Raw genomic sequence first — 12,241 nt, 5'->3', positions numbered from 1 at the left:
CCAAAGTCTCTATAATAAAAGATGATTGCTATAGTTTTGAAACGAGTAGCTAGATATGCCCATGGCACTCCATAGGTGTGTGTATCGCTGTACCCAATACGGATATGTGTATGATATGGCTCAGATATGCATTAAATATTGTACCCATGTGTGCCCAAAAAAACATTAATTTTCCAGCCGTGTAGGATATTGTGTGATTGGATTTTTAAAAAGGCTAATGTGAACCTTCCTAAAGTTAATTTAAAAAAAACTTCATTTATGTAGATTTCATTTATTTTTTCTATTTCAACATCCCATTTTTCTAGGTCTTCTTCTAGCGCAAGTTTTTATAGCATTCTAATTTTTATAGATTTTAAAAATATAATTGTTTAAAATTTTATATTTATATTATGTTGTTTAAACATTAGAGATTTAAAATAAAAATTTCTTTGAATATATGTATATATATATATAATCGTTTATTCTTTACTAAATTATTAATTTTTTTTGATATATTAATTTGGCACTAAGGGGGCCAAACCCATAAAACATAGCGAGTCATAAATGATGTCAAAATTACAAAATTATAGAATTCCACACTCAGGCAGAAGCCAATAGGTACGCCACCATTCCGTCCACATTAGCTTCCATCCTAACCTTGCCTACCACAAGGGGAAGGGCCAACAAAATGGCATGCCAGTTGGTCTCGCTGCACCCACAATCTCCTTTAGCAAGGCAATACTCCTGGTCACTTGGAGCCTCTTAACCTCCTCATCTTTACTGATGCTCTAGATGAGAAATAGAACCCACAACCCGTTGTAGGGAAGGGTGACATGGGGCCAAACATTGCCTAAGGGTCACAATCCGAACTTGACCACTGCCATATCCAGAAATATTTGCATGTCCTCTCGCCAACAAGTCTTAATTAATTTTTGCATCACCCACTTCACCGCTGCCTTCTTTTCCCTTGCCTACAAGAGCCATGCCATGACCAGGGATGCTACGTCGCTGTTCACTTGGTAGTGATAGGAGGATGACAAAAAATCATCCCCAAGGATTACTTTGATAGCCTCTAGTGCTTCTGGCTTCGAGGCATTGAAGATTTTGAGCAAGCAATAGTCTATGATCTTTCCTTGGAAGGTTATCTATCTCGCTTTTGAGTTGAGGAAAATTGTGGATTCCATGATGCAATGTGCCATTCCCCAGCTTTATGGGGAAGACAAAGCCTACTCGTCGCCATGGTGCCATGGGCATTAACTCTTCAATTGCGTTTATCTTAACTGCCCTTGTCCTTGGATGCCCCATCATCCAGTCTCAGCATGCTTGAGTGAGGATCAAGATCTACCAAATCCACCCCTCCATAGTTCACAATCATATCTATTGCCAACTTGGATAATTTTTCAGCCTCCATATTACATTCTCGGTATATATGGGAGAGCTTGCAGTCTTCCATGTGTAAAAGGATCTCCCAAATGAGTGGAATAAATTTCCTTAACATCCGATTGGGTGTATCTCTGTGACGAATGGCATTGATAGTTGTATGCGGGAAAAGCGGGTCGATAGAACTCAATATATGAAAATATTTCAAAAGACTTGTCCACACACACACACAAGACTTCTTGGTGCAAGCTATGGAATCATGAAGTATAACTTAGCTTCCCAAGGTTGGTCCCATGGTTCTCTATCTCACAATGTCCCTCAAACCAATATTTTTGCTCTCAGATCACTTAGCAAAATGGTTTAGGGATGGCAAATATAAGAACGAGGGATGCTTTGATAGATTTTAGAATGAAATGCATCCTAAGCTATGCATGATTCTAGAAATGCAATAAACTAGATTTATAAGATGACAAGGTTGGTATGAATACTATCCTAACATGATATATATTAGTTAATGATTGAGCTAAATGATAAAGAAATTATTCTAAACATGCATATTTAGACTAATTCCTAGTTAAAGAGAGGCTAAAAATGATGAGCATAAAAATGATATGAAAGCTTGAATGTATTTGAGCATAAGTATGATACTACAAATTTGGAGGATATCCCAAAATGGAAGAATGAGAGCTCTATTTATAGCAAAAACAGGGCAATGGATGGTTAGGATTAAAAGAGTTGATCAAGGGTTGAGTTTGAAAGTTGGGGATCCATGTTTGCAATTTGCACCAATGAAATGGTGACAAGTGTCAACATAGGGTTGGGTTGAGAGAAGGGGTTGGAGGCATTAAATGCCTGAGAAGACCTTATGGTTATCTAGAGATAAGGGTCAAGCTTAAGTTAAGATTACCCATTGGATTAAGAGTTAATCCAAGGATAAACTCTTGTGTAAATGATTAAGAAATAATCATGGTCAAAGCATTAAAGGCTTGAAGAGACCCTTGGGTTGGAAGAAAGTTGAGTTAAAAGAAATTCTTTAACCATGTAAGAGGGTTTGAGTTAACCATTAATGGTTATGAAGACTTTGGGGAATTAAGTGGTTGAAGACTTGAAGCCTTTAATGGTTATCAAAGACTTTGAGGATTTGAGAAGTGACTTCCCCTTTGCTTAGGGATGTAACAAAGTTTAGAAGATGGGTTAGGCTAATTAGTTATTAACGAGTCCTCTTCTAGGTGAATCTTTTTGAAACCAAAATGTTTACACATCATTATCCCTATCCAAGCCACTTGAAGCTTAGCTTTATTATTTGTTCCTTGTGGTAATTTATTGGCCTCCACTGCTAAATATTTCCCTCATGGTCCCTTAGGACATAGCTTGCCCCAAGGGGACTTGGATTGCCATAATAGGCCCTGTCCAAGTTAACTTTTGCCCAACCACCCTTGAGTGTCATCCATTTCACATTTGATCTTGGGTTGGGAGAGGGATCAACCCGCCTAGCCCCATACACCGGGGGGAACAGAGAGGCCAGCCCAACATTTCTTGATTTGTTCATCCCAGAGGGTGAAAGAGCTCTTCTTGAGGCTTTGATTATTTCCGACCACATAGTTAACCACCTCCACAATGGCCAAGTCCAATTTGTTGATGATGCCATCTAGCGACAATTCCTTGTTGTGAAAGATTCTCCTATTCCTCTTTTTCCAGATTTCCCACAGCATGATCGATTGTGCAATTCTTCACACGCTTGAAAATATTCCACTCTTGTGTAAGATTGGCCATCCATTAAACATAGACAACAAGTTGTTTAGGTAGGGGGCAAACCATTTGATCTTACTCATTACCCATTTCCAACATTTCTTTGCCAGTTTGCAGTTCAGTAATAGATGGTCTACTGATTCCTCCCCATTTTGCACATGGGGCACTGGTGTGGCCTGAAGAAGCCTATCTTCTTCAATCTATCACCTATAAGGATTGTTTTCTGCAATGCCATCCAAGCGAAAACCCTTGCTTTTGGGATCCTTACCCCAATAGAGGCTCACTGGCTAGTTCTCTTTCACCGTTGTGGCTTCATTCAAGCCATAGGCAATTCTCACGTTGTACTTGCTTGATTTGGGTGCACACCATTAGATCTCGTCCTCCCCTTCTCCAATAAAGATGTTGCAGCTTTCTAGAATCTTCATCAAAGATACCTTTGGATCCATTGGGAAATCAAGGTGATGGAATGATTTCCACGTCCGGATCTTGATCCCATTTACTGTTATGCATTCCACACTGTCTGCTACTTTTGACCCCTAGGCCTGTGAAAGTACTCTTTTAGCATCATCAAGGCTAGGATATCCATTAACGGTCGGGAGCCATCCCACAAGTCATCCCAAAAGAGGGCTTGTTGTCCACTCTTGATATCCCATGTTGGATAGTTAGTAACCAGTTCTCTACATGACATGATAAAATTCCACATTGCCGAACTAGTGGGGGAGTTTTTAAATAGTGAGAATTCTTTGAGGCTCAATGGAGTCAAGGTGCTTACTTTGTAGCACTTTTGGCCCATTTTTAATCTGCCCGATGATACATGTTCTACACTAAAACCAGTTCTCTACATGACATCACAAAATTCCACATTGCCGAACTAGTGGGGGGGTTTTTAAATAGTGAGAATTCTTCGAGGCTCAATGGAGTCAAGGTACTTACTTTATAGCACTTTTGGCCCATTTTTGATCTGCCTAATGATACATGTTCTAGACTAACTTTGCTCCCAAAACAAGATTCATGATCAGCTATTTACTTAATCCCACCCTTCTTGCCTCTTTTGGTTTAAATATCTTGTCCCAAGCAATAAGAGGAATTTTTTTTTGCTCATTGCTCTTGTTCCAAAGGAATTTTGGCATCCAACTTTCCACTTGCTAATAGAATTTATGTGGTAGCTTCATGCAGGACATAGCAAAGATCGGTAAAGCTAAGATGACATTTCAGCATAATAATTCTTCCTTCCGAGATGAGCACCCTTTCCATGCTTCAAGATTCTTACTACAATTTGAAAGAATACTATCCCAGAATGAGTTTTGTTTGCACCTGCTAACATTGGGGGGCCAATGAATCAACCAGGGAGTGCCTTGATCTTGATCCCTAGAATTATTGCTCTCTTTGCTTTCCGATGTCTGTGTAAAAAAAATATATATAAAATTTCTTCCAATTAATGCTCTGCCCAAAAGCACTACAATATTTGTTTGAGAAATTATTAATTACTCTAGCTTCTCTTCTGTTTGCAACCCTGAATAACATAGTGTTGCCTGCGAACTGTGTGGGAAATAGGCTGGATGTTAGGCACAATTTTAATTCCCATCCACTTCCCCATCTCCTCTTTGCCTCTATACTCGTCCCAAGGGCCTTCGCCATAATAATTAATAGGAAGGGCGACAAGGGGTCCCTCTAGTGAAGACCACGGGTCTGTTGATGTGTAGCTAGGTCAGATCCCTCCTAGGGCCGACCTAGTACATAAAATGCTAAGTGGCCTGTTGGTCTTAGCATTTTGGCATCCTACTTTATTGTGTAAATCCTTGCTTGGGTCTGACCCTAATTGGGCGTCTCATGGAACCTGTAATTGTATTGGACAAGACCTATCTACATGTAACTTGTAATTAATAGGTCTGATCCTATTCTTGGCGCCAAAACAATAAGGCCAACTTGAGGTCTATTGGGAGGCATTGATACATATATATGTGAGTTGATTTGTAATCATTCAACATCATTCACAATCAGTGAAATACTTCTGCATATTGATCAGCGATCTACTCCAGATATTCAAGCCTTGAGGTCAGCAAATTCACTTGGATAATCCTCCAAGATCAGCGAACTCCTGTTTAGGATTGGCGGGCATCATACAAGGTTGGTGAATTATCATAGAAGATTGGTGAACATCATATGAGGCTGGCGAACCTTGTTTAGGGCTGACAAACTTGTCTACCGTGACAACGAATTCACCTAGGGCTCTTTAAGGTCTGCGAATTCATCGACAGCTGGTGAATTCACTTACAAAGACAGCAAACTACACCTAAGGTCTGGCGAACACAGTCTCAAGGGCAGCGAACCTGTAGATCACCTTCAGATCTTGCATATAGTCTACAGTAGACTCTTCAGATAAGTCTGTTATAAGTTCGGTTTAGTTTGCTGCTTCATGTGTGTAGCTAATTGTAAATCTAATACTGATTTCTGAGTGAATACAATTAAGGATTTGTTGCTGGGTTTTTCACCTCTAAGAGGGAGGTTTTCCCAGGGTACTGCTGTGTAATGTGTGTTTCATTTATTGTTTCTGCTTACTGTTATCAGTCTGATCTTAAAATCAACAGGGTCGACAAAAAGAAATCTCGAGGGTATCCATTTGCTAAAATTGAAAGTCGAGGCCCTCATATAGTTATTAATCAATCTAACCCATCTGACATTCAATCCAAACTTTTTCAATACCTCCAACAAGGATTCCTCGTCAACTTGATAGTAGGCCTTATGGATGTCGAGTTTGAGAATCATCTGGTCAACCTTAGCCTTCCTAACCGTGTGGATTTCTTTGTAAGCCAAAATTATCCCTTCTACAATTGATCTTCTAGGAGTAAACCCACTTTGTTCTTCCAAGATGATGAGGGGAGGACTGACTTTAGTCTATTTGCTATTACTTTGGTGACAATCTTATACACTGTGTTGCATATAGAAATTGGTCTAAAATCCTCCATCAATTCAGATTTAGATTTCTTTGGTATTAGAACAAGGAAGGTGTTATTAAAATCTCCCATCATTGCCTAGCTTTTTCTTGATTCTTCTAGTACTTTGACCAAGTCCACCTTAATTAGGTTCCAAAAGGCTTGGACAAACCTTGTTGGGAAACCATTCGAGTCAGGAGCCTTGTCCAAGCTCATTTGAAAGATCGCTTTCCTCACTTCCTCTTCTGACACCAAAAGTGTTAGCATTTCATTCTGCTTGTTACCAATCTTGGTAGTTATGTTATTGAGAATCTCTTGCCTACATGCACTTGGCTGGCTGTCTCCTTTAGTTAAGATGCTCTTAAAATAGTTCACCGCCTCTTTATTGATCGCCTTTGCATCCTGAATAGTCCTTCCATCTCTAGTTTTGATTTCAGCAATTCTATTGTTGCTCCTTTTCACTTTGGTGGTCATATGAAAGAATTTACTAATTCTGTCACCCTCCTTCAGCTAGCATTCTTTGGATTTTTGTCTCTGGAAGATCTCTTCCCTTGTCAAGATCTCCTCTTAACTTGACCTTAAGGATTGCTCTTTCTTGTATAGATCCACGTCCATATTTTCCTTAATAAACTTCTCATTTAGATCTTCCAGTTCTGCCTCACTTGTTCTTTTCCTCAAAAAAGTTCTTAAAGTGTTTCTGATTCCATTCTTTAATTGTGTATTAATGAATGATAATTTTCTCTGAAGTTGGTATAGTTTTGATCCACCCACCTGGAGGGCCCTATTCCACCATGCTTCCATTTTGTCCCATAACTATGTGTCCCTTAGTCACATGCATTCGAACTTGGAAGGGTATCTTTCCAGAGACCCATATAATAAAAAATGAGAAGGATAGGAAAATGATCTGAACTTGTCAATGGGAGGATGGATGCCTCGTATGTGCATTGGACATATTCCCACTCCCGCACTAAGAAGAATCTATCCAGCTTTTTGGTGATACCTGTAAACTTTCTTCTTCTATTTGTCCAAATAAAGGTGCCATGTTTCGGGCACACCTCTTGCAAGTGATTATCTTTGAGTTCTGAAAATTAACTTGGCTTTGTAATAAATGTGCAACACCTCCCTTCTTTTACAATCCATTGAGCATGGCATTGAAATCTCCCCCAATGACCACCTTCTCCTCCTTAAGAGCTTAGAGGAAATTTGTGAGCTGACTCTATACCTCATGCTTATTGACTGTTGTAGTAGGGCCATAAACATTTAGAAGAAAGAAACAATCCTGCAAAGTGTTGGGTTTGGATTTATAGCTGTTAGTTTGCGTTCATTACCACATTTTCAATGCTGAATTTGTTGGGGTTCCAGATTAAACCTAGGCGCCCAGAAGCACCATTTGCCTTCATGAACAAACCTTCACATTGTCTCCATTTCCTCATCAGAGGTTTTAGCACTATCCTTATCTAACTTTGTTTCCTGAAAGAGAAATACATTTAGTTTTGCTTGGGCAACCTGCCATTTGACCAAGCATCTCTTGTTAGAGGTGTTGAGGCCCCTAACATTCCACGTTAGGGCCCTCATGGTGACTGGGTAAGGGAGACTCCCTTTGGTGATCTTAGTTTCATTTGTACTTTGGCATTACCAATGATTTCCAACATCAAGTTGTTTGACTTCCTCCCTTTTGATCTTTTCTTCCCATACTTGGGTTTCACCTTTGTCGATAGGCTTTGGCCAATTGCTCTAATGTCTAGAATGCCCTCTTCTTCTTCAAAGTCATTTTCCTTCTCTTCTTTATAGAGAACAACATTCTCCCCAAATTTATCTTTTGGGGGGGGGTGTTGTCCTTGTCATCTACTTCTGAGGGGAGCTTTCTTGATTGCACTTATGGGTTTAGGGCCACCCTATGATCCTTCTTTGCCATCTCTAGAAACATAGTCATGTCTTGTATGTCCTTCGCTTGAGCAGTTTCCTGAGTTCCCAACACCACCTCATTCACCTCCATCTGTTGATTGAGGTTGGATTGGTCTGGCCTTTCCCCATTTGATATTATTAGTTGCGGTTCTGACCCATGATTTCTAGCTCTACCAGCCTCTTGCTTTTTCTTAGAGCTCGGACATCAACGTCCTCCTTTTCAGCCTCACTCCTTCCTTCTAAGCCTTGAGGCAAGATTTACCTATGGTAAGGTATGGAAGCCTTTGATGTTAGCATTGTCCACTTAATGACCCTGTTCTCCTGTAGGTTGGTGTTAATCCTCCATTCTCATTCAATTTCAACAATCTTCTTTGGAGTGTTCTTTTGCCTTGCAATCCTTACATATGATTACCTCATCCTCAACTTCAATCTTTTGGTGCCACACCCTTGATGTGATAAATTTTTTAACTTTGTCGGAAGTGGTGGAGAGGATTTTGTTAGGGTTTCAAGCAGATCCGAAGCAAATATGAACTAACAATTATATGCAGATTTAAATACAAAAGATAAAGAAATAAAATAGGACACAGATAACACAGAAATTTAACGTGGTTCACCTAGAATGGGTTACGTCCACCATACACAGCCGTTCAATCTTTCTTATTATCCAGCAAAAACAGTACATCAACCTTACAATCCCTTAAGCATCCCAACCGCTTATAACATGCGTTTTTAGGGCAAAAACAAAGTCGGTCTTTTTAGGGTTTTATTACAATGTCGGTTTTCATTAAAAAAATACCCCAAATTTTTTTTTCTCCAGGGCTGCCGCCCCCGAACCCTTGCCTGGGGCCTAGCTCGGCCCCGAACCCCGGTGAGGATACGTGCTGAGTGTACAGTACTTTTCTGATCAAACGCCACATTTCAACAGATTTGATCTTGACACAAATCTTGGCATACATACTATAGTCTCTATCTTCTATGGATTCATCAGCCCTCAGAAAGGTACCTAGTTTGTCACCAATTTCTTTGTGTTTTCTTTGCCCAATATTCGGTTAGTAGGCTATACAATCTTAACCATACATGACAGTGATCGCTTCTTTGAACCGATTGGAATTACTTTCCCAATCCTTGATGTAGAGCCCTTGTGTCCCCATCATGTATGGTCCTTGATTAAGGTTTTGCCTCTTAGTTCTTGCAAAGGGCATTCAACTAGAAAGAAGTCATTTGGGAGAGTTTTTAGGGAAATCTCTTGTCCCTAGTTGTTATTAGACCATTTCCTAACCCTAATCAATGCTAACCATTCCCTTGCCCATTTTATAAAGAAAGCTTTCTCCTTTAACTTTGTTATTGACCTAGCCACTCCTTTTAAAGAAAGAACATAGCTTCTCTTTGCACATCTAGGTATATAGGGAATTTTGCTCACACTTGTGGCTAGATTGCTCTTCTTGGGTTCCCAAGTTTCTCGGTCTCTTCTCTGATTAGTTGCTACATTCCTAGGGCATCGATTTGTTTTGTTTTCCTTCGACCGAGCCCTGACTTTGAATGTCAGGGTTTTTTTTGTGCCACAAGATGTGTTGTTTGTATTGCCCTTTTCCATCTTCCATTTGTCCAAGCATCCTCCCATCCCTACTCAATCTTTCTTCTCTGTTCATGTTGTCTCCATGTGCTCGCATTGGTGGACCCATTTCTTCTTCCCTTAGGTTCCTTCCATGCCTTTGCTTAGTTGAAGTCCAATCTTTGTCACTCGCACTCCATTCCCTAGGATTAGGGAATCAAAACTTTTTGCTAAATTATTAATATTATTTAAATTTACATTTACTTATTTTCTTATGGTTTTAAATTTTTAACTAAGATTTTAAGAACTAATGTGAAAGTGAATGTTTTATTTTTGAGGTTTAGATTATTTTGTTTATTTAGTTGTTTATATTAAAATATAAATTTTTTAAAATATTATATATTTTTTTCCTTTTATTTTATATTTAAATTTTACTTTATTTAATTTTAATATAGATTAACTAACATTATTATTAATTTAATTATAAGTCTTCGTTTGTTTATTCTTTTGTATATTGTAGATTGTTAAATCAACTTATAATTATTTACATAGCAATTATGAGTCTATATTGCTTTTAAAGTACAATAATCTCCTCTAATAACTTAGAAAATTGTGTTAAATATATGTGTATGTTGTATTAAATATGTGTACATGTTTTTTATGAATGTTATATCCAGCAGTGTCCATATTAGGGGTCTTCAAAAATGATCATATTCTTATCCAATACTGTATTTGTATCTGTGTCCATGCAACTTTGATTTTGAAGCTTAAGTTACCTGGATATAGATACAAAAATGGATGCAATGTCATGCCCCTTTTTCTAAATAATTAAGGAAATAATTTTAATAATAGTATTTTAAATTGTCCTAGTAACTTTATAACATTGTAAAAGGATGACTTATGTATATTATTGTTTTATTAAAGTGGGCCTAATGTAATATTTTATTAAAAATGCCTCTAGACACTTTTAGAGGGAACTTTAGGTGAGAAAAGAAAATTCAAATTAAAAGGGTGATTATAAAAGGAGGAGAACTATAGTAAAGAAGGCATCCCTTGTCATTTGTTATTAAACCCTTTTGTTCTAAGTTGAGCACTTGTGTTCTCTTCATTCGAGGACAAAACCCTTTGGCATGCAAGGATTAGGAGGATAAAAACTCTCTTAGTTTTTATTTTGGATTTGAGGATGAAAACTGTCTTGTCTATTTGAATTTTGAGGTGATTCCTTATGGTGATCGCATCTGTGTTGATAGTCTAAAGATTATTTCTAGTTTCAAGAGTTGTTTGTAGATTTTAGTGTGCTGAAGATGTGTTAACATATTTCAGATTTTGTGAGAGATTTCAGCACATATTCCTATTTGCTGCTATGCAGAAAATCATATTTGATCTTGGAGATTTGCTTGGCTCTACCAGTTGTAAGGTCATACTTTGTTGAGGACTAACGTATAAATTTTATTATTGTTGGGTTAATGTTTGAGGTTGCTACATTCCATTCTTATATACTATTATTTCTGGGTTTTTAGATATTTCATCTAATATTAATCCTAGATAATTATTGAAGTACAATAGCTACTGTCCTATATTTCATATTTGTTTGAGTATTGCATAATAAAAAAATACAAAAAATTACATACTCTATGAAAATGTTAGAAAGGGACATTACATTGGTATCAGAGCTTCTGATCTTCTTGTCAGTTTGCAACATTAAAGTTAGCATTTTTTATTTTTTAACATAGCTTAGTGAAAGAGAACTCTGATATTACCAGAGAGGAAGAAGGAAAATACAAACACTTGAGTCAGAAGAAGTCATGTCAAAATATAAGTCAAGTTCTTTGCATGAAACTATCCGTCATAGTTGAAAAACTCAGACTCGCCATGGACTCGACAAACCAAAAATTTGGACTCGGACTCGGACTCGTGAAAGACTCGGCAAAAAAAAACCGTAGTTTTACAAAAAAACATAAAGAAATTAATGCATTTAGAGAACATAAGAGCCATAATTGAAACATTACACGTCACATACTCATAGTTTCAAACTTTCAACTCTAAAATGTTTAATACCGAGATTTCTTCAATGCTAATTATGCTTTTATATGGAGCCTAATCAGACTCAGAGGTTAAATTTTCCCTACTTCCATCGGCACAATTTCCCCCTATATTTTTTGATGGGGGTTTGGGATCAAGGGGCAGCCGGGGTCGAGGGGCAGCGCCCCACGAGGCCAAAAATACTTTTATTATTTTATAAAGGCGTCGGGTGCTATTTTTCTTTTATTTTTCACTCCCTCAGTTATGCCAAATGAAGGCAAATTTTTTTTTTTTAAAACTCAATTTTAAAGCTTGCATGACTTTTTTTCTGGGTTGCGTGAGTCCATCTGAAAGATTCGTGAGTCCATGCAAAAGACTTGCGCGAGTCCTTGCAAAAGACTCGCGAGTCTTTCAGATGGACTTGCCAGGACTCGCCTCGCGAGTCCTTGGCGAGTCAACTCGTGGCTCCCATGGACTCGTGAGTCCATGGCGAGTTCACGAGTTTTAAAACTATGCGCTATCCGTCGAGGTCAGAGACATTTGGAAAGGGCAATGCAAAGGTCAACGACAGAGCTATTACAATCCTTGCAGAATGCGAATCAAAACAAGGCTACCTAAAGGAGTCCTTCAACAAATAATTGATTTTTGTTTCTTCAAGCAAAGTTCAAAGGGAAGAAAGTATAGATCCTATTCAAGAGGTGTTGATTAAAATATATAAAGA

General features: G+C 38.2%; 1 protein-coding gene across 3 annotated transcripts in view; it reads left to right on the top strand.

The window, feature by feature from the left end:
- Positions 1-12,241, top strand: part of LOC131050866 (thioredoxin reductase NTRC) — a 131,084-nt gene that overhangs the window by 101,891 nt on the left and 16,952 nt on the right. The window lies entirely within an intron of this gene.

This window comes from Cryptomeria japonica, chromosome 2, assembly GCF_030272615.1.
Source record: "Cryptomeria japonica chromosome 2, Sugi_1.0, whole genome shotgun sequence".
NCBI classification, from domain to species: Eukaryota; Viridiplantae; Streptophyta; class Pinopsida; order Cupressales; family Cupressaceae; genus Cryptomeria; species Cryptomeria japonica.
This window is presented reverse-complemented; position numbering and strand designations above follow the sequence as displayed.